This window comes from Heterodontus francisci, chromosome 8 (assembly GCF_036365525.1).
Source record: "Heterodontus francisci isolate sHetFra1 chromosome 8, sHetFra1.hap1, whole genome shotgun sequence".
Lineage (NCBI taxonomy): Eukaryota > Metazoa > Chordata > Chondrichthyes > Heterodontiformes > Heterodontidae > Heterodontus > Heterodontus francisci.
In genome coordinates, this window is record NC_090378.1 from 111,817,169 (window position 1) to 111,842,637 (window position 25,469).

The 25,469-nt window shown below is 47.8% G+C and overlaps 1 protein-coding gene across 2 annotated transcripts in view; it reads right to left on the bottom strand.

Annotated features, from left to right (window-relative positions):
* Positions 1–25,469, bottom strand: part of LOC137372589 (pre-B-cell leukemia transcription factor 1-like) — a 697,223-nt gene that overhangs the window by 511,123 nt on the left and 160,631 nt on the right. The window lies entirely within an intron of this gene.

Sequence of the window (25,469 nt, forward strand, 5' to 3'; positions counted from 1 at the left end):
TGTCTCTCCTCGTTCTCTAAAGCAGTGCGCTCAGTGTCTCTCCTATTTCTCTAAAGCAGTGCGCTCAGTGTCTCTCCTCTTTCTAAAGCAGTGTGCTCAGTGTCTCTCCTCTTTTTCTAAAGCAGTGTGCTCAGTGTCTCTCCTCTTTTTCTAAAGCAGTGTGCTCAGTGTCTCTCCTCTTTCTCTAAAGCAGTGTGCTCAGTGTCTCTCCTCTTTCTCTAAAGTAGTGCACTCAGTGTCTCTCCTCTTCCCAAAAACAGTGAGCTCAGTTTCTCTCCTCTTTCTCTAAAGCAGTGAGCTCAATGTCTCTCCTCTTTCTCCAAAGAAGCGTCCTCAGTGTCTCTCGTATTTCTCTAAAGCAGTCTGCTCAGTGTCTTTCGTTCTGCCCAAAGCAGTGTGCTCAGTGTCTCTCCTCTTTCTCTAAAGCAGTGTGCTCAATGTCTCTCCTCTTTCTCTAAAGCAGTGTGCTCAGTGTCTCTCCACTTTCTCTAAAGAGGTGTGCTCAGTGTCTCTCCTCTTTCTCTGAAGCAGTGTGTTCAATGTCTCTCCTTTCTCTAAAGCAGTGTGCTCAGTGTCTCTCCTCTCTCTCTAATGCAGAGAGCACTGTGACACTTCTCTCTCTCGAAAGCAGTGTGCTCAGAGTCTCTTCAGTTTCTCAGAAGCAATGTGCTCAGTGTCTCTCCACTTTCTCTAAAGCAATGTGCTCAGTGTCTCTCCACTTTCTCTGAAGCAGTGTGTTCAGTGTCTCTCCTCTTTCTCTGAAGCAGTGTGTTCAATGTCTCTCCTTTCTCTAAAGCAGTGTGCTCAGTGTCTCTCCTCTCTCTCTAATGCAGAGAGCACAGTGACACATCTCTCTCTAAAGCAGTGTGCTCAGTGTCTCTCCTCTTTCTCCAAAGCAGTATGCTCAGTGTCTCTGCTCTTTCTCTAAAGCAGTGTGCTCAGTGTCTCTCCTCTTTCTCTAAAGCAGTGTGCTCAGTGTCTTCCCCTTTCTCTAAAGCAGTGTGCTCAGTGTCTCTCCTATTTCTCTAAAGCAGTGTGCTCAGTGTCTCTCCTCTTTTTCTAAAGCAGTGTGCTCAGTGCCTCTCCGCTCTGTCTAAAGGAGTGTGCTCTGTGTCTCTCCTCTCTCTCTAAAGCAGTCTGCTCAGTGTCTCTCCTCTTTCTCTACAGCAGTGTGCTCAGTGTCTCTCCTCGTTCTCTGAAGCAGCGCGCTCAGTGTCGCTCCTCTTCCCAAAAACAGTGAGCTCAGTTTCTCTCCTCTTTGTCAAAAGCAGTGTGCTCAGTGTCTCTGCTCTTTCTCTAAAGCAATGTGCTCAGTTTCCCTCCTCTTTCTCTAAAGCAGTGTGCTCAGTTTCCCTCCTCTTTCTCTAAAGAAGTGTGCTCACTGTCTCTCCCCGTTTCTATAAATCAGTGTGCTCAGTGTCTCTCTTTCTACCCAAAGCAGTGGGCTCAGTGTCTCTCCTCTTTCCGTAAAGCAGTGTGCACAGTGTCTCTCTTTCTACCAAAAGCAGTGGGCTTATTGTCTCTCCTCTTTCTCTAAAGCAGTGTGCTCAATGTCTCTCCTCTTTCTCCAAAGAAGCGTGCTCAGTGTCTCTTCAATTTCTCTAAAGCAGTGTGCTCAGTGTCTCTCCTCTTCCCAAAAATAGTGAGCTCAGTTTCTCTCCACTTTCTCTAAAGCAGTGTGCTCAGTGTCTCTGCTCTTTCTCTGAAGCAGTGTGCTCAACGTCTCTCCTCTTTCTCTAAAGCAGTGTGCTCAATGTCTCTCCTCTTTCTCTAAAGCAGTGTGCTCAGTGTCTCTCCACTTTCTCTAAAGCAGTGTGCTCAGTTTCCCTCCTCTTTCTCTGAAGCAATGTGCTCAGTGTCTATCCACATCCTCTAAAGCATTGTGCTCAGTGTCTCTCCTCTCTCTCTAATGCAGAGAGCACAGTGACACATCTCTCTCCAAAGCAGTATGCTCAGTGTCTCTGCTCTTTCTCTAAAGCAGTGTGCTCAGTGTCTCTCCTCTTTCTCTAAAGCAGTGTGCTCAGTGTCTTCCCCTTTCTCTAAAGCAGTGTGCTCAGTGTCTCTCCTATTTCTCTAAAGCAGTGTGCTCAGTGTCTCTCCTCTTTTTCTAAAGCAGTGTGCTCAGTGCCTCTCCGCTCTGTCTAAAGGAGTGTGCTCTGTGTCTCTCCTCTCTCTCTAAAGCAGTCTGCTCAGTGTCTCTCCTCTTTCTCTACAGCAGTGTGCTCAGTGTCTCTCCTCGTTCTCTAAAGCAGTGCGCTCAGTGTCTCTCCACTTTCTCTAAAGCAGTGTGCTCAGTGTCTCTCCTCTCTCTCTAAAGCAGTGTGCTCAGTGTCTCTCCTCTCTCTCTAAAGCAGTGTGCTCAGTGTCTCTCCTCATTCTCTAAAGCAGTGTGTTCAGTGTCTCTCCTCTCTCCCTGATGCAGAAAGCACAGTGACACTCCTCTTTCTCTAAAGCAGTGCGCTCAGTGTCGCTCCTCTTCCCAAAAACAGTGAGCTCAGTTTCTCTCCTCTTTGTCAAAAGCAGTGTGCTCAGTGTCTCTGCTCTTTCTCTAAAGCAATGTGCTCAGTTTCCCTCCTCTTTCTCTAAAGCAGTGTGCTCAGTTTCCCTCCTCTTTCTCTAAAGAAGTGTGCTCACTGTCTCTCCCCGTTTCTATAAATCAGTGTGCTCAGTGTCTCTCTTTCTACCCAAAGCAGTGGGCTCAGTGTCTCTCCTCTTTCCGTAAAGCAGTGTGCACAGTGTCTCTCTTTCTACCAAAAGCAGTGGGCTTATTGTCTCTCCTCTTTCTCTAAAGCAGTGTGCTCAATGTCTCTCCTCTTTCTCCAAAGAAGCGTGCTCAGTGTCTCTTCAATTTCTCTAAAGCAGTGTGCTCAGTGTCTCTCCTCTTCCCAAAAATAGTGAGCTCAGTGCCTCTCCTCTCTCTCTAAAGGAGTGTGCTCTGTGTCTCTCCTCTCTCTCTAAAGCAGTCTGCTCAGTGTCTCTCCTCTTTCTCTAAAGCAGTGTGCTCAGTGTCTGTCCTCGTTCTCTAAAGCAGTGCGCTCAGTGTCTCTCCACTTTCTCGAAAGCAGTGTGCTCAGTGTCTCTCCTCTCTCTCTAATGCAGAGAGCACTGTGACACTTCTCTCTCTCGAAAGCAGTGTGCTCAGAATCTCTTCAGTTTCTCTGAAGCAATGTGCTCAGCGTCTATCCACATCCTCTAAAGCATTGTGCTCAGTGTCTCTCCTCTCTCTCTAATGCAGAGAGCACAGTGACACTTCTCTCTCTCAAAAGCAGTGTGCTCAGTGTCTCTCCTCTTTCTCCAAAGCAGTATGCTCAGTGTCTCTGCTCTTTCTCTAAAGCAGTGTGCTCAGTGTCTCTCCTCTTTCTCTAAAGCAGTGTGCTCAGTGTCTCGGCTCTTTCTCTAATGCAGAGAGCACAGTGACACTTCTCTCTCTCAAAAGCAGTGTGCTCAGTGTCTCTCCTCTTTCTCCAAAGCAGTAAGCTCAGTCTCTCTCCTCCTTCTCTAAAGCAGTGTGCTCAGTGTCTCTCCTCTTTCTCCAAAGCAGTGTGCTCAGTGTCTTCCCCTTTCTCTAAAGCAGTGTGCTCAGTATCTCTTCAGTTTCTCTAAAGCAGTGTCCTCCGTGTCTCTCCTCTTTCTCTAAAGCAGTGTGCTCAGTGTCTCTCCTCTCTCCCTAATGCAGAGAGCACAGTGACGCTTCTCTCTCTCTAAATCAGTGCGTTCAGTATCTCTTCAGTTTCTCTGAAGCAGTGTGCTAAGTGTCTCTCCTCTTTCTCTAAAGCAGTGTGCTCAGTGTCTCTCTTTCTACCAAAAGCAGTGTGCTCAGTGTCTCTCTTTCTACCAAAAGCAGTGTGCTCAGTGTCTTCCCCTTTCTCTAAAGCAGTGTGCTCAGTGTCTCTCCTATTTCTCTAAAGCAGTGTGCTCAGTGTCTCTCCTCTTTTTCTAAAGCAGTGTGCTCAGTCCCTCTCCTCTCTCTCTAAAGGAGTGTGCTCTGTGTCACTCCTCTCTCTCTAAAGCAGTCTGCTCAGTGTCTCTCCTCTTTCTCTAAAGCAGTGTGCTCAGTGTCTCTCCTCGTTCTCTGAAGCAGTGCGCTCAGTGTCTCTCCACTTTCTCTAAAGCAGTGTGCTCAGTGTCTCTCCTCCCTCTCTAAAGCAGTGTGCTCAGTGTCTCTCCTCTCTCTCTAAAGGAGTGTGCTCTGTGTCTCTCCTCTCTCTCTAAAGCAGTCTGCTCAGTGTCTCTCCTCTTTCTCTAAAGTAGTGTGCTCAGTGTCTCTCCTCGTTCTCTAAAGCAGTGCGCTCAGTGTCTCTCCACTTTCTCTAAAGCAGTGTGCTCAGTGTCTCTCCTCTCTCTCTAAAGCAGTGTGCTCAGAGTCTCTCCTCTCTCTCTAAAGCAGTGTGCTCAGTGTCTCTCCTCGTTCTCTAAAGCAGTGCGCTCAGTGTCTCTCCTATTTCTCTAAAGCAGTGCGCTCAGTGTCTCTCCTCTTTCTAAAGCAGTGTGCTCAGTGTCTCTCCTCTTTTTCTAAAGCAGTGTGCTCAGTGTCTCTCCTCTTTTTCTAAAGCAGTGTGCTCAGTGTCTCTCCTCTTTCTCTAAAGCAGTGTGCTCAGTGTCTCTCCTCTTTCTCTAAAGTAGTGCACTCAGTGTCTCTCCTCTTCCCAAAAACAGTGAGCTCAGTTTCTCTCCTCTTTCTCTAAAGCAGTGAGCTCAATGTCTCTCCTCTTTCTCCAAAGAAGCGTCCTCAGTGTCTCTCGTATTTCTCTAAAGCAGTCTGCTCAGTGTCTTTCGTTCTGCCCAAAGCAGTGTGCTCAGTGTCTCTCCTCTTTCTCTAAAGCAGTGTGCTCAATGTCTCTCCTCTTTCTCGAAAGCAGTGTGCTCAGTGTCTCTCCACTTTCTCTAAAGAGGTGTGCTCAGTGTCTCTCCTCTTTCTCTGAAGCAGTGTGTTCAATGTCTCTCCTTTCTCTAAAGCAGTGTGCTCAGTGTCTCTCCTCTCTCTCTAATGCAGAGAGCACTGTGACACTTCTCTCTCTCGAAAGCAGTGTGCTCAGAGTCTCTTCAGTTTCTCAGAAGCAATGTGCTCAGTGTCTCTCCACTTTCTCTAAAGCAGTGTGCTCAGTGTCTCTCCACTTTCTCTAAAGCAGTGTGCTCAGTTTCCCTCCTCTTTCTCTGAAGCAATGTGCTCAGTGTCTATCCACATCCTCTAAAGCATTGTGCTCAGTGTCTCTCCTCTCTCTCTAATGCAGAGAGCACAGTGACACATCTCTCTCTAAAGCAGTGTGCTCAGTGTCTCTCCTCTTTCTCCAAAGCAGTATGCTCAGTGTCTCTGCTCTTTTTCTAAAGCAGTGTGCTCAGTGCCTCTCCGCTCTGTCTAAAGGAGTGTGCTCTGTGTCTCTCCTCTCTCTCTAAAGCAGTCTGCTCAGTGTCTCTCCTCTTTCTCTACAGCAGTGTGCTCAGTGTCTCTCCTCGTTCTCTAAAGCAGTGCGCTCAGTGTCTCTCCACTTTCTCTAAAGCAGTGTGCTCAGTGTCTCTCCTCTCTCTCTAAAGCAGTGTGCTCAGTGTCTCTCCTCTCTCTCTAAAGCAGTGTGCTCAGTGTCTCTCCTCATTCTCTAAAGCAGTGTGTTCAGTGTCTCTCCTCTCTCCCTGATGCAGAAAGCACAGTGACACTCCTCTTTCTCTAAAGCAGTGCGCTCAGTGTCGCTCCTCTTCCCAAAAACAGTGAGCTCAGTTTCTCTCCTCTTTGTCAAAAGCAGTGTGCTCAGTGTCTCTGCTCTTTCTCTAAAGCAATGTGCTCAGTTTCCCTCCTCTTTCTCTAAAGCAGTGTGCTCAGTTTCCCTCCTCTTTCTCTAAAGAAGTGTGCTCACTGTCTCTCCCCGTTTCTATAAATCAGTGTGCTCAGTGTCTCTCTTTCTACCCAAAGCAGTGGGCTCAGTGTCTCTCCTCTTTCCGTAAAGCAGTGTGCACAGTGTCTCTCTTTCTACCAAAAGCAGTGGGCTTATTGTCTCTCCTCTTTCTCTAAAGCAGTGTGCTCAATGTCTCTCCTCTTTCTCCAAAGAAGCGTGCTCAGTGTCTCTTCAATTTCTCTAAAGCAGTGTGCTCAGTGTCTCTCCTCTTCCCAAAAATAGTGAGCTCAGTTTCTCTCCACTTTCTCTAAAGCAGTGTGCTCAGTGTCTCTGCTCTTTCTCTGAAGCAGTGTGCTCAACGTCTCTCCTCTTTCTCTAAAGCAGTGTGCTCAATGTCTCTCCTCTTTCTCTAAAGCAGTGTGCTCAGTGTCTCTCCACTTTCTCTAAAGCAGTGTGCTCAGTTTCCCTCCTCTTTCTCTGAAGCAATGTGCTCAGTGTCTATCCACATCCTCTAAAGCATTGTGCTCAGTGTCTCTCCTCTCTCTCTAATGCAGAGAGCACAGTGACACATCTCTCTCTAAAGCAGTGTGCTCAGTGTCTCTCCTCTTTCTCCAAAGCAGTATGCTCAGTGTCTCTGCTCTTTCTCTAAAGCAGTGTGCTCAGTGTCTCTCCTCTTTCTCTAAAGCAGTGTGCTCAGTGTCTTCCCCTTTCTCTAAAGCAGTGTGCTCAGTGTCTCTCCTATTTCTCTAAAGCAGTGTGCTCAGTGTCTCTCCTCTTTTTCTAAAGCAGTGTGCTCAGTGCCTCTCCGCTCTGTCTAAAGGAGTGTGCTCTGTGTCTCTCCTCTCTCTCTAAAGCAGTCTGCTCAGTGTCTCTCCTCTTTCTCTACAGCAGTGTGCTCAGTGTCTCTCCTCGTTCTCTAAAGCAGTGCGCTCAGTGTCTCTCCACTTTCTCTAAAGCAGTGTGCTCAGTGTCTCTCCTCGTTCTCTAAAGCAGTGCGCTCAGTGTCTCTCCTATTTCTCTAAAGCAGTGCGCTCAGTGTCTCTCCTCTTTCTAAAGCAGTGTGCTCAGTGTCTCTCCTCTTTCTCTAAAGCAGTGTGCTCAGTGTCTCTCCTCTCTCCCTAATGCAGAGAGCACAGTGACGCTTCTCTCTCTCTAAATCAGTGCGTTCAGTATCTCTTCAGTTTCTCTGAAGCAGTGTGCTAAGTGTCTCTCCTCTTTCTCTAAAGCAGTGTGCTCAGTGTCTCTCTTTCTACCAAAAGCAGTGTGCTCAGTGTCTCTCTTTCTACCAAAAGCACTGTGCTCAGTGTCTTCCCCTTTCTCTAAAGCAGTGTGCTCAGTGTCTCTCCTATTTCTCTAAAGCAGTGTGCTCAGTGTCTCTCCTCTTTTTCTAAAGCAGTGTGCTCAGTCCCTCTCCTCTCTCTCTAAAGGAGTGTGCTCTGTGTCACTCCTCTCTCTCTAAAGCAGTCTGCTCAGTGTCTCTCCTCTTTCTCTAAAGCAGTGTGCTCAGTGTCTCTCCTCGTTCTCTGAAGCAGTGCGCTCAGTGTCTCTCCACTTTCTCTAAAGCAGTGTGCTCAGTGTCTCTCCTCCCTCTCTAAAGCAGTGTGCTCAGTGTCTCTCCTCTCTCTCTAAAGGAGTGTGCTCTGTGTCTCTCCTCTCTCTCTAAAGCAGTCTGCTCAGTGTCTCTCCTCTTTCTCTAAAGTAGTGTGCTCAGTGTCTCTCCTCGTTCTCTAAAGCAGTGCGCTCAGTGTCTCTCCACTTTCTCTAAAGCAGTGTGCTCAGTGTCTCTCCTCTCTCTCTAAAGCAGTGTGCTCAGAGTCTCTCCTCTCTCTCTAAAGCAGTGTGCTCAGTGTCTCTCCTCGTTCTCTAAAGCAGTGCGCTCAGTGTCTCTCCTATTTCTCTAAAGCAGTGCGCTCAGTGTCTCTCCTCTTTCTAAAGCAGTGTGCTCAGTGTCTCTCCTCTTTTTCTAAAGCAGTGTGCTCAGTGTCTCTCCTCTTTTTCTAAAGCAGTGTGCTCAGTGTCTCTCCTCTTTCTCTAAAGCAGTGTGCTCAGTGTCTCTCCTCTTTCTCTAAAGTAGTGCACTCAGTGTCTCTCCTCTTCCCAAAAACAGTGAGCTCAGTTTCTCTCCTCTTTCTCTAAAGCAGTGAGCTCAATGTCTCTCCTCTTTCTCCAAAGAAGCGTCCTCAGTGTCTCTCGTATTTCTCTAAAGCAGTCTGCTCAGTGTCTTTCGTTCTGCCCAAAGCAGTGTGCTCAGTGTCTCTCCTCTTTCTCTAAAGCAGTGTGCTCAATGTCTCTCCTCTTTCTCTAAAGCAGTGTGCTCAGTGTCTCTCCACTTTCTCTAAAGAGGTGTGCTCAGTGTCTCTCCTCTTTCTCTGAAGCAGTGTGTTCAATGTCTCTCCTTTCTCTAAAGCAGTGTGCTCAGTGTCTCTCCTCTCTCTCTAATGCAGAGAGCACTGTGACACTTCTCTCTCTCGAAAGCAGTGTGCTCAGAGTCTCTTCAGTTTCTCAGAAGCAATGTGCTCAGTGTCTCTCCACTTTCTCTAAAGCAGTGTGCTCAGTGTCTCTCCACTTTCTCTAAAGCAGTGTGCTCAGTTTCCCTCCTCTTTCTCTGAAGCAATGTGCTCAGTGTCTATCCACATCCTCTAAAGCATTGTGCTCAGTGTCTCTCCTCTCTCTCTAATGCAGAGAGCACAGTGACACATCTCTCTCTAAAGCAGTGTGCTCAGTGTCTCTCCTCTTTCTCCAAAGCAGTATGCTCAGTGTCTCTGCTCTTTCTCTAAAGCAGTGTGCTCAGTGTCTCTCCTCTTTCTCTAAAGCAGTGTGCTCAGTGTCTTCCCCTTTCTCTAAAGCAGTGTGCTCAGTGTCTCTCCTATTTCTCTAAAGCAGTGTGCTCAGTGTCTCTCCTCTTTTTCTAAAGCAGAGTGCTCAGTGCCTCTCCGCTCTGTCTAAAGGAGTGTGCTCTGTGTCTCTCCTCTCTCTCTAAAGCAGTCTGCTCAGTGTCTCTCCTCTTTCTCTACAGCAGTGTGCTCAGTGTCTCTCCTCATTCTCTAAAGCAGTGCGCTCAGTGTCTCTCCACTTTCTCTAAAGCAGTGTGCTCAGTGTCTCTCCTCTCTCTCTAAAGCAGTGTGCTCAGTGTCTCTCCTCTCTCTCTAAAGCAGTGTGCTCAGTGTCTCTCCTCATTCTCTAAAGCAGTGTGTTCAGTGTCTCTCCTCTCTCCCTGATGCAGAAAGCACAGTGACACTCCTCTTTCTCTAAAGCAGTGCGCTCAGTGTCGCTCCTCTTCCCAAAAACAGTGAGCTCAGTTTCTCTCCTCTTTGTCAAAAGCAGTGTGCTCAGTGTCTCTGCTCTTTCTCTAAAGCAATGTGCTCAGTTTCCCTCCTCTTTCTCTAAAGCAGTGTGCTCAGTTTCCCTCCTCTTTCTCTAAAGAAGTGTGCTCACTGTCTCTCCCCGTTTCTATAAATCAGTGTGCTCAGTGTCTCTCTTTCTACCCAAAGCAGTGGGCTCAGTGTCTCTCCTCTTTCCGTAAAGCAGTGTGCACAGTGTCTCTCTTTCTACCAAAAGCAGTGGGCTTATTGTCTCTCCTCTTTCTCTAAAGCAGTGTGCTCAATGTCTCTCCTCTTTCTCCAAAGAAGCGTGCTCAGTGTCTCTTCAATTTCTCTAAAGCAGTGTGCTCAGTGTCTCTCCTCTTCCCAAAAATAGTGAGCTCAGTTTCTCTCCACTTTCTCTAAAGCAGTGTGCTCAGTGTCTCTGCTCTTTCTCTGAAGCAGTGTGCTCAACGTCTCTCCTCTTTCTCTAAAGCAGTGTGCTCAATGTCTCTCCTCTTTCTCTAAAGCAGTGTGCTCAGTGTCTCTCCACTTTCTCTAAAGCAGTGTGCTCAGTTTCCCTCCTCTTTCTCTGAAGCAATGTGCTCAGTGTCTATCCACATCCTCTAAAGCATTGTGCTCAGTGTCTCTCCTCTCTCTCTAATGCAGAGAGCACAGTGACACATCTCTCTCTAAAGCAGTGTGCTCAGTGTCTCTCCTCTTTCTCCAAAGCAGTATGCTCAGTGTCTCTGCTCTTTCTCTAAAGCAGTGTGCTCAGTGTCTCTCCTCTTTCTCTAAAGCAGTGTGCTCAGTGTCTTCCCCTTTCTCTAAAGCAGTGTGCTCAGTGTCTCTCCTATTTCTCTAAAGCAGTGTGCTCAGTGTCTCTCCTCTTTTTCTAAAGCAGTGTGCTCAGTGCCTCTCCGCTCTGTCTAAAGGAGTGTGCTCTGTGTCTCTCCTCTCTCTCTAAAGCAGTCTGCTCAGTGTCTCTCCTCTTTCTCTACAGCAGTGTGCTCAGTGTCTCTCCTCGTTCTCTAAAGCAGTGCGCTCAGTGTCTCTCCACTTTCTCTAAAGCAGTGTGCTCAGTGTCTCTCCTCTCTCTCTAAAGCAGTGTGCTCAGTGTCTCTCCTCTCTCTCTAAAGCAGTGTGCTCAGTGTCTCTCCTCATTCTCTAAAGCAGTGTGTTCAGTGTCTCTCCTCTCTCCCTGATGCAGAAAGCACAGTGACACTCCTCTTTCTCTAAAGCAGTGCGCTCAGTGTCGCTCCTCTTCCCAAAAACAGTGAGCTCAGTTTCTCTCCTCTTTGTCAAAAGCAGTGTGCTCAGTGTCTCTGCTCTTTCTCTAAAGCAATGTGCTCAGTTTCCCTCCTCTTTCTCTAAAGCAGTGTGCTCAGTTTCCCTCCTCTTTCTCTAAAGAAGTGTGCTCACTGTCTCTCCCCGTTTCTATAAATCAGTGTGCTCAGTGTCTCTCTTTCTACCCAAAGCAGTGGGCTCAGTGTCTCTCCTCTTTCCGTAAAGCAGTGTGCACAGTGTCTCTCTTTCTACCAAAAGCAGTGGGCTTATTGTCTCTCCTCTTTCTCTAAAGCAGTGTGCTCAATGTCTCTCCTCTTTCTCCAAAGAAGCGTGCTCAGTGTCTCTTCAATTTCTCTAAAGCAGTGTGCTCAGTGTCTCTCCTCTTCCCAAAAATAGTGAGCTCAGTTTCTCTCCACTTTCTCTAAAGCAGTGTGCTCAGTGTCTCGGCTCTTTCTCTAATGCAGAGAGCACAGTGACACTTCTCTCTCTCTAAAGCAGTGTGCTCAGTATCTCTTCAGTTTCTCTAAAGCAGTGTCCTCCGTGTCTCTCCTCTTTCTCTAAAGCAGTGTGCTCAGTGTCTCTCCTCTCTCCCTAATGCAGAGAGCACAGTGACGCTTCTCTCTCTCTAAATCAGTGCGTTCAGTATCTCTTCAGTTTCTCTGAAGCAGTGTGCTAAGTGTCTCTCCTCTTTCTCTAAAGCAGTGTGCTCAGTGTCTCTCTTTCTACCAAAAGCAGTGTGCTCAGTGTCTCTCTTTCTACCAAAAGCAGTGTGCTCAGTGTCTTCCCCTTTCTCTAAAGCAGTGTGCTCAGTGTCTCTCCTATTTCTCTAAAGCAGTGTGCTCAGTGTCTCTCCTCTTTTTCTAAAGCAGTGTGCTCAGTGCCTCTCCTCTCTCTCTAAAGGAGTGTGCTCTGTGTCTCTCCTCTCTCTCTAAAGCAGTGTGCTCAGTGTCTCTCCTCTTTCTCTAAAGCAGTGTGCTCAGTGTCTCTCCACTTTCTCGAAAGCAGTGTGCTCAGTGTCTCTCCTCTCTCTCTAATGCAGAGAGCACTGTGACACTTCTCTCTCTCTAAAGCAGTGTGCTCAGAATCTCTTCAGTTTCTCTGAAGCAATGTGCTCAGCGTCTATCCACATCCTCTAAAGCATTGTGCTCAGTGTCTCTCCTCTCTCTCTAATGCAGAGAGCACAGTGACACTTCTCTCTCTCAAAAGCAGTGTGCTCAGTGTCTCTCCTCTTTCTCCAAAGCAGTATGCTCAGTGTCTCTGCTCTTTCTCTAAAGCAGTGTGCTCAGTGTCTCTCCTCTTTCTCTAAAGCAGTGTGCTCAGTGTCTCGGCTCTTGCTCTAATGCAGAGAGCACAGTGACACTTCTCTCTCTCAAAAGCAGTGTGATCAGTGTCTCTCCTCTTTCTCCAAAGCAGTAAGCTCAGTCTCTCTCCTCCTTCTCTAAAGCAGTGTGCTCAGTGTCTCTCGTCTTTCTCCAAAGCAGTGTGCTCAGTGTCTTCCCCTTTCTCTAAAGCAGTGTGCTCAGTATCTCTTCAGTTTCTCTAAAGCAGTGTCCTCCGTGTCTCTCCTCTTTCTCTAAAGCAGTGTGCTCAGTGTCTCTCCTCTCTCCCTAATGCAGAGAGCACAGTGACGCTTCTCTCTCTCTAAATCAGTGCGTTCAGTATCTCTTCAGTTTCTCTGAAGCAGTGTGCTAAGTGTCTCTCCTCTTTCTCTAAAGCAGTGTGCTCAGTGTCTCTCTTTCTACCAAAAGCAGTGTGCTCAGTGTCTCTCTTTCTACCAAAAGCAGTGTGCTCAGTGTCTTCCCCTTTCTCTAAAGCAGTGTGCTCAGTGTCTCTCCTATTTCTCTAAAGCAGTGTGCTCAGTGTCTCTCCTCTTTTTCTAAAGCAGTGTGCTCAGTCCCTCTCCTCTCTCTCTAAAGGAGTGTGCTCTGTGTCACTCCTCTCTCTCTAAAGCAGTCTGCTCAGTGTCTCTCCTCTTTCTCTAAAGCAGTGTGCTCAGTGTCTCTCCTCGTTCTCTAAAGCAGTGCGCTCAGTGTCTCTCCACTTTCTCTAAAGCAGTGTGCTCAGTGTCTCTCCTCCCTCTCTAAAGCAGTGTGCTCAGTGTCTCTCCTCTCTCTCTAAAGGAGTGTGCTCTGTGTCTCTCCTCTCTCTCTAAAGCAGTCTGCTCAGTGTCTCTCCTCTTTCTCTAAAGTAGTGTGCTCAGTGTCTCTCCTCGTTCTCTAAAGCAGTGCGCTCAGTGTCTCTCCACTTTCTCTAAAGCAGTGTGCTCAGTGTCTCTCCTCTCTCTCTAAAGCAGTGTGCTCAGAGTCTCTCCTCTCTCTCTAAAGCAGTGTGCTCAGTGTCTCTCCTCGTTCTCTAAAGCAGTGCGCTCAGTGTCTCTCCTATTTCTCTAAAGCAGTGCGCTCAGTGTCTCTCCTCTTTCTAAAGCAGTGTGCTCAGTGTCTCTCCTCTTTTTCTAAAGTAGTGCACTCAGTGTCTCTCCTCTTCCCAAAAACAGTGAGCTCAGTTTCTCTCCTCTTTCTCTAAAGCAGTGAGCTCAATGTCTCTCCTCTTTCTCCAAAGAAGCGTCCTCAGTGTCTCTCGTATTTCTCTAAAGCAGTCTGCTCAGTGTCTTTCGTTCTGCCCAAAGCAGTGTGCTCAGTGTCTCTCCTCTTTCTCTAAAGCAGTGTGCTCAATGTCTCTCCTCTTTCTCTAAAGCAGTGTGCTCAGTGTCTCTCCACTTTCTCTAAAGAGGTGTGCTCAGTGTCTCTCCTCTTTCTCTGAAGCAGTGTGTTCAATGTCTCTCCTTTCTCTAAAGCAGTGTGCTCAGTGTCTCTCCTCTCTCTCTAATGCAGAGAGCACTGTGACACTTCTCTCTCTCGAAAGCAGTGTGCTCAGAGTCTCTTCAGTTTCTCAGAAGCAATGTGCTCAGTGTCTCTCCACTTTCTCTAAAGCAGTGTGCTCAGTGTCTCTCCACTTTCTCTAAAGCAGTGTGCTCAGTTTCCCTCCTCTTTCTCTGAAGCAATGTGCTCAGTGTCTATCCACATCCTCTAAAGCATTGTGCTCAGTGTCTCTCCTCTCTCTCTAATGCAGAGAGCACAGTGACACATCTCTCTCTAAAGCAGTGTGCTCAGTGTCTCTCCTCTTTCTCCAAAGCAGTATGCTCAGTGTCTCTGCTCTTTCTCTAAAGCAGTGTGCTCAGTGTCTCTCCTCTTTCTCTAAAGCAGTGTGCTCAGTGTCTTCCCCTTTCTCTAAAGCAGTGTGCTCAGTGTCTCTCCTATTTCACTAAAGCAGTGTGCTCAGTGTCTCTCCTCTTTTTCTAAAGCAGTGTGCTCTGTGTCTCTCCTCTCTCTCTAAAGCAGTCTGCTCAGTGTCTCTTCTCTTTCTCTACAGCAGTGTGCTCAGTGTCTCTCCTCGTTCTCTAAAGCAGTGCGCTCAGTGTCTCTCCACTTTCTCTAAAGCAGTGTGCTCAGTGTCTCTCCTCTCTCTCTAAAACAGTGTGCTCAGTGTCTCTCCTCTCTCTCTAAAGCAGTGTGCTCAGTGTCTCTCCTCATTCTCTAAAGCAGTGTGTTCAGTGTCTCTCCTCTCTCCCTGATGCAGAAAGCACAGTGACACTCCTCTTTCTCTAAAGCAGTGCGCTCAGTGTCGCTCCTCTTCCCAAAAACAGTGAGCTCAGTTTCTCTCCTCTTTGTCAAAAGCAGTGTGCTCAGTGTCTCTGCTCTTTCTCTAAAGCAATGTGCTCAGTTTCCCTCCTCTTTCTCTAAAGCAGTGTGCTCAGTTTCCCTCCTCTTTCTCTAAAGAAGTGTGCTCACTGTCTCTCCCCGTTTCTATAAATCAGTGTGCTCAGTGTCTCTCTTTCTACCCAAAGCAGTGGGCTCAGTGTCTCTCCTCTTTCCGTAAAGCAGTGTGCACAGTGTCTCTCTTTCTACCAAAAGCAGTGGGCTTATTGTCTCTCCTCTTTCTCTAAAGCAGTGTGCTCAATGTCTCTCCTCTTTCTCCAAAGAAGCGTGCTCAGTGTCTCTTCAATTTCTCTAAAGCAGTGTGCTCAGTGTCTCTCCTCTTCCCAAAAATAGTGAGCTCAGTTTCTCTCCACTTTCTCTAAAGCAGTGTGCTCAGTGTCTCTGCTCTTTCTCTGAAGCAGTGTGCTCAACGTCTCTCCTCTTTCTCTAAAGCAGTGTGCTCAATGTCTCTCCTCTTTCTCTAAAGCAGTGTGCTCAGTGTCTCTCCTCTTTCTCTAAAGCAGTGTGCTCAGTGTCTCTCCTCTCTCCCTAATGCAGAGAGCACAGTGACGCTTCTCTCTCTCTAAATCAGTGCGCTCAGTATCTCTTCAGTTTCTCTGAAGCAGTGTGCTAAGTGTCTCTCCTCTTTCTCCAAAGCAGTGTGCTCAGTGTCTCTCTTTCTACCAAAAGCAGTGTGCTCAGTGTCTCTCCTCTTTCTCTAAAGCAGTGTGCTCAGTGTCTTCCCCTTTCTCTAAAGCAGTGTGCTCAGTGTCTCTCCTATTTCTCTAAAGCAGTGTGCTCAGTGTCTCTCCTCTTTTTCTAAAGCAGTGCGCTCAGTGCCTCTCCTCTCTGTCTAAAGGAGTGTGCTCTTTGTCTCTCCTCTCTCTCTAAAGCAGTCTGCTCAGTGTCTCTCCTCTTTCTCTAAAGCAGTGTGCTCAGTGTCTGTCATCTTCCCAAAAACAGTGAGCTCAGTTTCTCTCCTCTTTCTCTAAAGCAGTGTGCTCAATGTCTCTCCTCTTTCTCCAAAGAAGCGTGCTCAGTGTCTCTCCAATTTCTCTGAAGCAGTGTGCTCATAGTCTCTCCTCTTCCCAAAAACAGTGAGCTGAGTTTCTCTCCTCTTTCTCTAACGCAGTGTGCTCAGTGTCTCTGCTCTTTCTCTAAAGCAGTGTGCTAAGTGTCTCTCCTCTTTCTCTAAAGCAGTGTGCTCAATGTCTCTCCTCATTCTCTAAAGCAGTGTGCTCAGTGTCTGTCCTCTCTCCCTGATGCAGAAAGCACAGTGACACTCCTCTTTCTCTAAAGCAGTGCGCTCAGTGTCGCTCCTCTTCCCAAAAACAGTGAGCTCAGTTTCTCTCCTCTTTGTCAAAAGCAGTGTGCTCAGTGTCTCTGCTCTTTCTCTAAAGCAATGTGCTCAGTTTCCCTCCTCTTTCTCTAAAGCAGTGTGCTCAGTTTCCCTCCTCTTTCTCTAAAGAAGTGTGCTCACTGTCTCTCCCCGTTTCTATAAAGCAGTGTGCTCAGTGTCTCTCTACCCAAAGCAGTGGGCTCAGTGTCTCTCCTCTTTCCGTAAAGCAGTGTGCACAGTGTCTCTCTTTCTACCAAAAGCAGTGGGCTCATTGTCTCTCCTCTTTCTCCAAAGAAGCGTGCTCAGTGTCTCTCCAATTTCTCTAAAGCAGTGTGCTCAGTGTCTCTCCTCTTCCCAAAAATAGTGAGCTCAGTTTCTCTCCACTTTCTCTAAAGCAGTGTGCTCAGTGTCTCTGCTCTTTCTCTAAAGCAGTGTGCTCAACGTCTCTCCTCTTTCTCTAAAGCAGTGTGCTCAGTGTCTCTCCTCTTTTTCTAAAGCAGTGTGCTCAGTGCCTCTCCTCTCTCTCTAAAGGACTGTGGCTCTGTCTCTCCTCTCTCTCCAAAGCAGTCTGCTCAGTGTCTCTCCTCTTTCTCTAAAGCAGTGTGCTCAGTGTCTCTCCTCGTTCTCTAAAGCAGTGCGCTCAGTGTCTCTCCACTTTCTCTAAAGCAGTGTGCTCAGTGTCTCTCCTCTTTCTCTGAAGCAGTGCGCTCAGTGTCTCTCCTATTTCTCTAAAGCAGTGTGCTCACTGCCTCTCCTCTTTCTCTAAAGCAGTGTGCTCAGTGTCTCTCCTCTTTTTCTAAAGCAGTGCGCTCAGTGTCTCTCCACTTTCTCTAAAGCAGTGTGCTCAGTGTCTCTCCTCTTTCTCTGAAGCAGTGCGCTCAGTGTCTCTCCTATTTCTCTAAAGCAGTGTGCTCACTGCCTCTCCTCTTTCTCTAAAGCAGTGTGCTCAGTGTCTCTCCTCTTTTTCTAAAGCAGGGTGCTTAGTGTCTCTCCTCTTCCCATAAACAGTGAGCTGAGTTTCTCTCCTCTTTCTCTAAAGCCGTGTGCTCAGTGTCTCTGCTCTTTCTCTAAAGCAGTGTGCTAAGTGTCTCTCCTCTTTCTCTAAATCAGTGTGCTCAATGTCTCTCCTCATTCTCTAATGCAGTGTGCTCAGTGTCTCTCCTCTCTCCCTAATGCAGAAAGCACAGTGACACTCCTCTTTCTCTAAAGCAGTGCGCTCAGTGTCGCTCCTCTTTCTCCAAAGAAGCGTGCTCAGTGTCTCTCGAATTTCTCTAAAGCAGTGTGCTCAGTTTCTCTCCTGTTTCTCTAAAGCAGTGTGCTAAGTGTCTCTCCTCTTTCTCTAAAGCAGTGTGCTCAGTGTCTCTCCTCTCTCCCTAATGCAGAGAGCACCGTGACACTCCTCTTTCTCTAAAGCAGTGCGCTCAGTGTCTCTCCTCTTCCCAAAAACAGTGAGCTCAGTTTCTCTCCTCTCTCTCTAAAGCAGTGTGCTCAGTGTCTCTCCTCGTTCTCTAAAGCAGTGCGCTCAGTGTCTCTCCTATTTCTCTAAAGCAGTGTGCTCACTGTCTCTCCTCTTTCTCTAAAGCAGTGAGCTCAGTGTCTCCCCTCTTTTTCTAAAGTAGTGTGCTCAGTGTCTCTCCTCTTTCTCTAAAGCAGTGTGCTCAATGTCTCACCTCTTTCTCCAAAGAAGCGTGCTCAGTGTCTCTCGAATTTCTCTAAAGCAGTGTGCTCAGTTTCTCTCCTGTTTCTCTAAAGCAGTGTGCTAAGTGTCTCTCCTCTTTCTCTAAAGCAGTGTGCTCAGTGTCTCTCCTCTCTCCCTAATGCAGAGAGCACCGTGACACTCCTCTTTCTCTAAAGCAGTGCGCTCAGTGTCTCTCCTCTTCCCAAAAACAGTGAGCTCAGTTTCTCTCCTCTCTCTCTAAAGCAGTGTGCTCAGTGTCTCTCCTCGTTCTCTAAAGCAGTGCGCTCAGTGTCTCTCCTATTTCTCTAAAGCAGTGTGCTCACTGTCTCTCCTCTTTCTCTAAAGCAGTGAGCTCAGTGTCTCCCCTCTTTTTCTAAAGTAGTGTGCTCAGTGTCTCTCCTCTTTCTCTAAAGCAGTCTGCTCAGTGTCTCTCCTCTTTCTCTAAAGCAGTGTGCTCACTGTCTCTCCTCTTTCTCTAAAGCAGTGTGCTTAGTGTCTCTCCTCTTTTTCTAACGCAGTGTGCTCAGTGTCTCTCCTCTTTCTCTAAAGCAGTGTGCTCAGTGTCGCTCCTCTCTCTCTAAAGCAGTGTGGTCACTGTCTCTCCTCTTTCTCTAAAGCAGTGTGCTCAGTGTCTCTCCTCTTTTTCTAAAGCAGTGTGCTCAGTGTCTCTCCTCTCTCTCTTCAGCAGTCTGCTCAGTGTCTCTCCTATTTCTCTAAAGCAGTGTGCTCAGTGTCTGTCATCTTCCCAAAAACAGTGAGCTGAGTTTCTCTCCTCTTTCTCTAAAGCAGTGTGCTCAGTGTCTCTGCTCTTTCTCTAAAGCAGTGTGCTAAGTGTCTCTCCTCTTTCTCTAAAGCAGTGTGCTCAGTGTCTCTGATCTCTCCCTGATGCAGAAAGCACAGTGACACTCCTCTTTCTCTAAAGCAGGGCGCTCAGTGTCGCTCCTCTTCCCAAAAACAGTGAGCTCAGTTTCTCTCCTCTTTGTCAAAAGCAGTGTGCTCAGTGTCTCTGCTCTTTCTCTAAAGCAATGTGCTCAGTTTCCCTCCTCTTTCTCTAAAGCAGTGTGCTCAGTTTCCCTCCTCTTTCTCTAAAGAAGTGTGCTCACTGTCTCTCCCCGTTTCTATAAAGCAGTGTGCTCAGTGTCTCTCTTTCTACCCAAAGCAGTGGGCTCAGTGTCTCTCCTCTTTCCGTAAAGCAGTGTGCACAGTGTCTCCCCGTTTCTCTAAAGCAGTGTGCTCAGTGTCTCTCTTTCTACCCAAAGCAGTGGGCTCAGTGTCTCTCCTCTTTCTCTAAAGCAGTGTGCTCAGTGTCTCTCCTCTCTCTCTAAAGCAGTGTGCTCAGTGTCTCTCCTCTCTCTCTAAAGCAGTCTGCTCAGTGTCTCTCCTCTTTCTCTAAAGCAGTGTGCTCAGTGTCTCTCCTCGTTCTCTAAAGCAGTGTGCTCAGGGTCTCTCCTCTTTCTCTAAAGCAGTGTGCTCAGTGTCTCTCCTCTTTCTCTAAAGCACTGAGCTCAGTGTCTCTCCTCTCTCTCTAAAGCTGTGTGCTCAGTGTCTCTCCTCTCTCTCTAAAGCAGTGTGCTCAATGACTCTCCTCCTTTTCTAAAGCAGTGAGCTCAGTGTCTCTCCTCTCTCTCTAAAGCAGTCTGCTCAGTGTCCCTCCTCTTTCTCTAAAGCAGTGTGCTCAGTGTCTCCCCGTTTCTCTAAAGCAGTGTGCTCAGTGTCTCTCTTTATCCCCAAAGCAGTGGGCTCAGTGTCTCTCCTCTTTCTCTAAAGCAGTGTGCTCAGTGTCTCTCCTCTCTCTCTAAAGCAGTGTGCTCAGTGTCTCTCCTCTCTCTCTTAAGCAGTCTGCTCAGTGTCTCTCCTCTTTCTCGAAAGCAGTGTGCTCAGTGTCTCTCCTCTCTCTCTAAAGCAGTGTGCTCAGTGTCTCTCCTCTCTCTCTAAAGCAGTCTGCTCAGTGTCTCTCCTCTTTCTCTAAAGCAGTGTGCTCAGTGTCTCTCCTCGTTCTCTAAAGCAGTGTGCTCAGGGTCTCTCCTCTTTCTCTAAAGCAGTGTGCTCAGTGTCTCTCCTCTTTCTCTAAAGCAGTGTGCTCAGTGACTCTCCTCCTTTTCTAAAGCTGTGTGCTCAGTGTCTCTCCTCTCTCTCTAAAGTAGAGTGCTCACTGTCTCTCCTCTTTCTCTAAAGCAGTGTGCTCAGTGTCTCTCCTCTCTCTCAAAAGCAGTGTGCTCAGTGTCCCTCCTCTTTCTCCAAAGCAGTGTGCTCAGTGTCTCTCCTCTTTCTCTAAAGCAGTGTGCTCAGTGTCTCTTCTCTCTCTCTAAAGCAGTGTGCTCAGTGCCTCTCCTCTCTCTCTAAAGCAGTGTGCTCAGTGACTCTCCTCTTTTTCTCAAGCAGTGTGCTCAGTGCCTCTCCTCTCTCTCTAAAGGAGTCTGCTCAGTGTCTCTCCTCTTTCTCTAAAGCAGTGTGCTCAGTGTCTCTCCTCGTTCTCTAAAGCAGTGTGCTCAGTGTCTCTCCTCCTTCTCTAAAGCAGTGTGCTCAGTGTCTCTCCTCTTCCTCTAAAGCAGTGTGCTCAGTGTCTCTCCTCTTCCTCTAAAGCAGTTTGCTCAGTGTCTCTCCTCTTTTTCTAAAGCAGTGTGCTCAGTGTCTCTCCTCTCCCTCTAAAGCAGTCTGCTCAGTGTCTCTCCTCTTTCTCTAACGCAGTGTGCTCAGTGTCTCTCCTCGTTCTATAAAGCAGTGCGATCAGTGTCTCTCCTATTTCTCTAAAGCAGTGTGCTCAGTGTCTCTCCTCTCCCTCTAAAGCAGTCTGCTCAGTGTCTCTCCTCTTTCTCTAAAGCAGTGTGCTCAGTGTCTCTCCTCTCTCTCAAAAGCAGTGTGCTCAGTGTCCCTCCTCTTTCTCCAAAGCAGTGTGCTCAGTGTCTCTCCTCTTTCTCTAAAGCAGTGTGCTCAGTGTCTCTTCTCTCTCTCTAAAGCAGTGTGCTCAGTGCCTCTCCTCTCTCTCTAAAGCAGTGTGCTCAGTGACTCTCCTCTTTTTCTCAAGCAGTGTGCTCAGTGCCTCTCCTCTCTCTCTAAAGGAGTCTGCTCAGTGTCTCTCCTCTTTCTCTAAAGCAGTGTGCTCAGTGTCTCTCCTCGTTCTCTAAAGCAGTGTGCTCAGTGTCTCTCCTCCTTCTCTAAAGCAGTGTGCTCAGTGTCTCTCCTCTTCCTCTAAAGCAGTGTGCTCAGTGTCTCTCCTCTTCCTCTAAAGCAGTTTGCTCAGTGTCTCTCCTCTTTTTCTAAAGCAGTGTGCTCAGTGTCTCTCCTCTCCCTCTAAAGCAGTCTGCTCAGTGTCTCTCCTCTTTCTCTAACGCAGTGTGCTCAGTGTCTCTCCTCGTTCTATAAAGCAGTGCGATCAGTGTCTCTCCTATTTCTCTAAAGCAGTGTGCTCAGTGTCTCTCCTCTCCCTCTAAAGCAGTCTGCTCAGTGTCTCTCCTCTTTCTCTAAAGCAGTGTGCTCAGTGTCTCTCCTTTTTCTCTAAAGCAGTATGCTCAGTGTCTCTCCTCTTTTTCTAAAGCAGTGTGCTCACTGTTTCTCCTCTTTCTCGAAAGCAGTCTGCTCAGTGTCTCTCCTCTCTCTCTAAAGCAGTGTGCTCAGTGACTCTCCTCTTTTTCTAAAGCAGTGTGCTCAGTGCCTCTCCTCTCTCTCTAAAGCAGTCTGCTCAGTGTCTCTCCTCTTTCTCTAAAGCAGTGTGCTCAGTGTCTCTCCTCGTTCTCTAAAGCAGTGTGCTCAGGGTCTCTCCTCTTTCTCTAAAGCAGTGTGCTCAGTGTCTCTCCTCTCTCTCTAAAGCAGTGTGCTCAGTGTCTCTCCTCTTTTTCTAAAGCAGTGTGCTCAGTGTCTCTCCTCTCCCTCTAAAGCAGTCTGCTCAGTGTCTCTCCTCTTTCTCTAAAGCAGTGTGCTCAGTGTCTCTCCTTTTTCTCTAAAGCAGTATGCTCAGTGTCTCTCCTCTTTTTCTAAAGCAGTGTGCTCACTGTCTCTCCTCTTTCTCAAAAGCAGTCTGCTCAGTGTCTCTCCTCTCTCTCTAAAGCAGTGTGCTCAGTGACTCTCCTCTTTTTCTAAAGCAGTGTGCTCAGGGTCTCTCCTCTTTCTCTAAAGCAGTGTGCTCACTGTCTCTCCTCTTTCTCTAAAGCAGTGTGCTCAGTGTCTCTCCTCTCTCTCTAAAGCTGTGTGCTCAGTGTCTCTCCTCTCTCTCTAAAGTAGAGTGCTCACTGTCTCTCCTCTTTCTCTAAAGCAGTGTGCTCAGTGTCTCTCCTCTCTCTCTAAAGCAGTGTGCTCAGTGTCTCTCCTCTCTCTCGAAAGTAGAGTGCTCACTGTCTCTCCTCTTTCTCTAAAGCAGTGTGCTCAGTGTCTCTCCCCTCTCTCTTAAGCAGTGTGCTCAGTGTCTCTCCTCTTTCTTTAAAGCAGTGTGCTCAGTGTCTCTCCTCTCTCTCTCAAGCAGTGTGCTCAGTGTCTCTCCTCTTTTTCTAAAGCAGAGTGCTCAGTGTCTCTCCTCTCTCTCTAAAGCAGTGTGCAGAGTGACTCTCCGTTTTCTAAAGCAGTGTGCTCAGTGCCTCTCCTTTCTCTCTAAAGGAGTCTGCTCAGTGTCTCGCCTCTTTCTCCAAAGCAGTGTGCTCAGTGTCTCTCCTCGTTCTCTAAAGCAGTGTGCTCAGTGTCTCTCCTCTTTCTCTAATGCAGTGTGCTCAGTGTCTCTCCTCTTTCTCTAAAGCAGTGTGCTCAGTGTCTCTCCTCTCTCTCTAAAGCAGTGTGCTCAGTGTCTCTCCTCTCCCTCTAAAGCAGTCTGCTCAGTGTCTCTCCTCTTTCTCGAAAGCAGTGTGCTCAGTGTCTCTCCTTTTTCTCTAAAGCAGTATGCTCAGTGTCTCTCCTTTTTCTCTAAAGCAGTATGCTCAGTGTCTCTCCTCTTTTTCTAAAGCAGTGTGCTCAGTGTCTCTCCTTTTTCTCTAAAGCAATGTGCTCAGTGTCTCTCCTCTTTCTCTAAAGCAGTGTGCTCAGTGTCTCTCCTCGTTCTCTAAAGCAGTGTGCTCAGTGTCTCTCCTTTTTCTCTAAAGCAATGTGCTCAGTGTCTCTCCTCTTTCTCTAAAGCAATGTGCTCAGTGTCTCTCCTCTTTCTCTAAAGCAGTGTGCTCAGTTTCTCTCCTATTTCTCTAAAGCAGTGTGCTCAGTGACTCTCCTCTTTTTCTAAAGCAGTGTGCTCAGTGCCTCTCCTCTCTCTCTAAAGCAGTCTGCTCAGTGTCTCTCCTCTTTCTCTAAAGCCGTGGGCTCAGTTTCCCTCCTCTTTCTCGAAAGCAGTGTGCTCAGTGTCTCCCCGTTTCTCTAAAGCAGTGTGCTCAGTGTCTCTCTTTATCCCCAAAGCAGTGGGCTCAGTGTCTCTCCTCTTTCTCTAAAGCAGTGTGCTCAGTGTCTCTCCTCTCTCTCTAAAGCAGTGTGCTCAGTGTCTCTCCTCTCTCTCTTAAGCAGTCTGCTCAGTGTCTCTCCTCTTTCTCTAAAGCAGTGTGCTCAGTGTCTCTCCTCTCTCTCTAAAGCAGTGTGCTCAGTGTCTCTCCTCTCTCTCTAAAGCAGTCTGATCAGTGTCTCTCCTCTTTCTCTAAAGCAGTGTGCTCAGTGTCTCTCCTCGTTCTCTAAAGCAGTGTGCTCAGGGTCTCTCCTCTTTCTCTAAAGCAGTGTGCTCAGTGTCTCTCCTCTTTCTCTAAAGCAGTGTGCTCAGTGACTCTCCTCCTTTTCTAAAGCAGTGAGCTCAGTGTCTCTCCTCTCTCTCAAAAGCAGTCTGCTCAGTGTCCCTCCTCTTTCTCTAAAGCAGTGTGCTCAGTGTCTCTCCTCGTTCTCTAAAGCAGTGTGCTCAGTGTCCCTCCTCTTTCTCTAAAGCAGTGTGCTCAGTGTCTCTCCTCTTTCTCTAAAGCAGTGTGCTCAGTGTCTCTTCTCTCTCTCTAAAGCAGTGTGCTCAGTGCCTCTCCTCTCTCTCTAAAGCAGTGTGCTCAGTGACTCTCCTCTTTTTCTAAAGCAGTGTGCTCAGTGCCTCTCCTCTCTCTCTAAAGGAGTCTGCTCAGTGTCTCTCCTCTCTCTCTAAAGCAGTGTGCTCAGTGACTCTCCTCTTTTTCTGAAGCAGTGTGCTCAGTGCCTCTCCTCTTTCTCTAAAGCAGTGTGCTCAGTGTCTCTCCTCGTTCTCTAAAGCAGTGTGCTCAGTGTCTCTCCTCGTTCTCTAAAGCAGTGTGCTCAGTGTCTCTCCTCTTTCTCTAAAGCAGTGTGCTCAGGGTCTCTCCTCTTTCTCTAAAGCAGTGTGCTCACTGTCTCTCCTCTTTCTCTAAAGCATTGTGCTCAGTGTCTCTCCTCTCTCTCTAAAGCTGTGTGCTCAGTGTCTCTCCTCTCTCTCTAAAGTAGAGTGCTCACTGTCTCTCCTCTTTCTCTAAAGCAGTGTGCTCAGTGTCTCTCCTCTCTCTCTCTAAAGCAGTGTGCTCAGTGTCTCTCCTCTCTCTCGAAAGTAGAGTGCTCACTGTCTCTCCTCTTTCTCTAAAGCAGTGTGCTCAGTGTCTCTCCTCTTTTTCTAAAGCAGTGTGCTCAGTGTCTCTCCTCTCCCTCTAAAGCAGTCTGCTCAGTGTCTCTCCTCTTTCTCTAAAGCAGAGTGCTCACTGTCGCTCCTCTTTCTCTAAAGCAGTGTGCTCAGTGTCTCTCCTCTCTCTCTAAAGCAGTGTGCTCAGTGTCTCTCCTCTCTCTCTAAAGCAGTCTGCACAGTGTCTCTCCTCTTTCTCTAAAGCAGTGTGCTCAGTGTCTCTCCTCTTTCTCTAAAGCAGTGTGCTCAGTGTCGCTCCTCTTTCTCTAAAGCAGTGTGCTCAGTGTCTCTCCTCTTTCTGTAAAGCAGTGTGCTCAGTGTCCCTTCTCTCTCTCTAAAGCAGAGTGCTCAGTGTCTCTCCTCTCTCTCTAAAGCAGTGTGCTCAGTGACTCTCCGTTTTCTAAAGCAGTGTGCTCAGTGCCTCTCCTTTCTCTCTAAAGGAGTCTGCTCAGTGTCTCGCCTCTTTCTCCAAAGCAGTGTGCTCAGTGTCTCTCCTCGTTCTCTAAAGCAGTGTGCTCAGTGTCTCTCCTCTTTCTCTAATGCAGTGTGCTCAGTGTCTCTCCTCTTTCTCTAAAGCAGTGTGCTCAGTGTCTCTCCTGTTTTTCTAAAGCAGTGTGCTCAGTGTCACTCCTCTCCCTCTAAAGCAGTCTGCTCAGTGTCTCTCCTCTTTCTCTAAAGCAGTGTGCTCAGTGTCTCTCCTTTTTCTCTAAAGCAGTATGCTCAGTGTCTCTCCTCTTTCTCTAAAGCAGTGTGCTCAGTGTCTCTCCTTTTTCTCTAAAGCAGTATGCTCAGTGTCTCTCCTCTTTTTCTAAAGCAGTGTGCTCAGTGTCTCTCCTTTTTCTCTAAAGCAGTGTGCTCAGTGTCTCTCCTCTTTTTCAAAAGCAGTGTGCTCAGTGACTCTCCTCTTTTTCTAAAGCAGTGTGCTCAGTGCCTCTCCTCTCTCTCTAAAGCAGTCTGCTCAGTGTCTCTCCTCTTTCTCTAGAGCCGTGGGCTCAGTTTCCCTCCTCTTTCTCGAAAGCAGTGTGCTCAGTGTCTCCCCGTTTCTCTAAAGCAGTGTGCTCAGTGTCTCTCTTTCTACCCAAAGCAGTGGGCTCAGTGTCTCTCCTCTTTCTCTAAAGCAGTGTGCTCAGTGTCTCTACTCTCTCTCTAAAGCAGTGTGCTCAGTGTCTCTCCTCTCTCTCTTCAGCAGTCTGCTCAGTGTCTCTCCTCTTTCTCTAAAGCAGTGTGCTCAGTGTCTCTCCTCTCTCTCTAAAGCAGTGTGCTCAGTGTCTCTCCTCTCTCTCTAAAGCAGTCTGCTCAGTGTCTCTCCTCTTTCTCTAAAGCAGTGTGCTCAGTGTCTCTCCTCGTTCTGTAAAGCAGTGTGCTCAGGGTCTCTCCTCTTTCTCTAAAGCAGTGTGCTCAGTGTCTCTCCTCTTTCTCTAAAGCACTGTGCTCAGTGTCTCTCCTCTCTCTCTAAAGCTGTGTGCTCAGTGTCTCTCCTCTCTCTCTAAAGCAGTGTGCTCAATGACTCTCCTCCTTTTCTAAAGCAGTGAGCTCAGTGTCTCTCCTCTCTCTCTAAAGCAGTCTGCTCAGTGTCCCTCCTCTTTCTCTAAAGCAGTGTGCTCAGTGTCTCCCCGTTTCTCTAAAGCAGTGTGCTCAGTGTCTCTCCTCTTCCTCTAAAGCAGTGTGCTCAGTGTCTCTCCTCTTCCTCTAAAGCAGTTTGCTCAGTGTCTCTCCTCTTTTTCTAAAGCAGTGTGCTCAGTGTCTCTCCTCTCCCTCTAAAGCAGTCTGCTCATTGTCTCTCC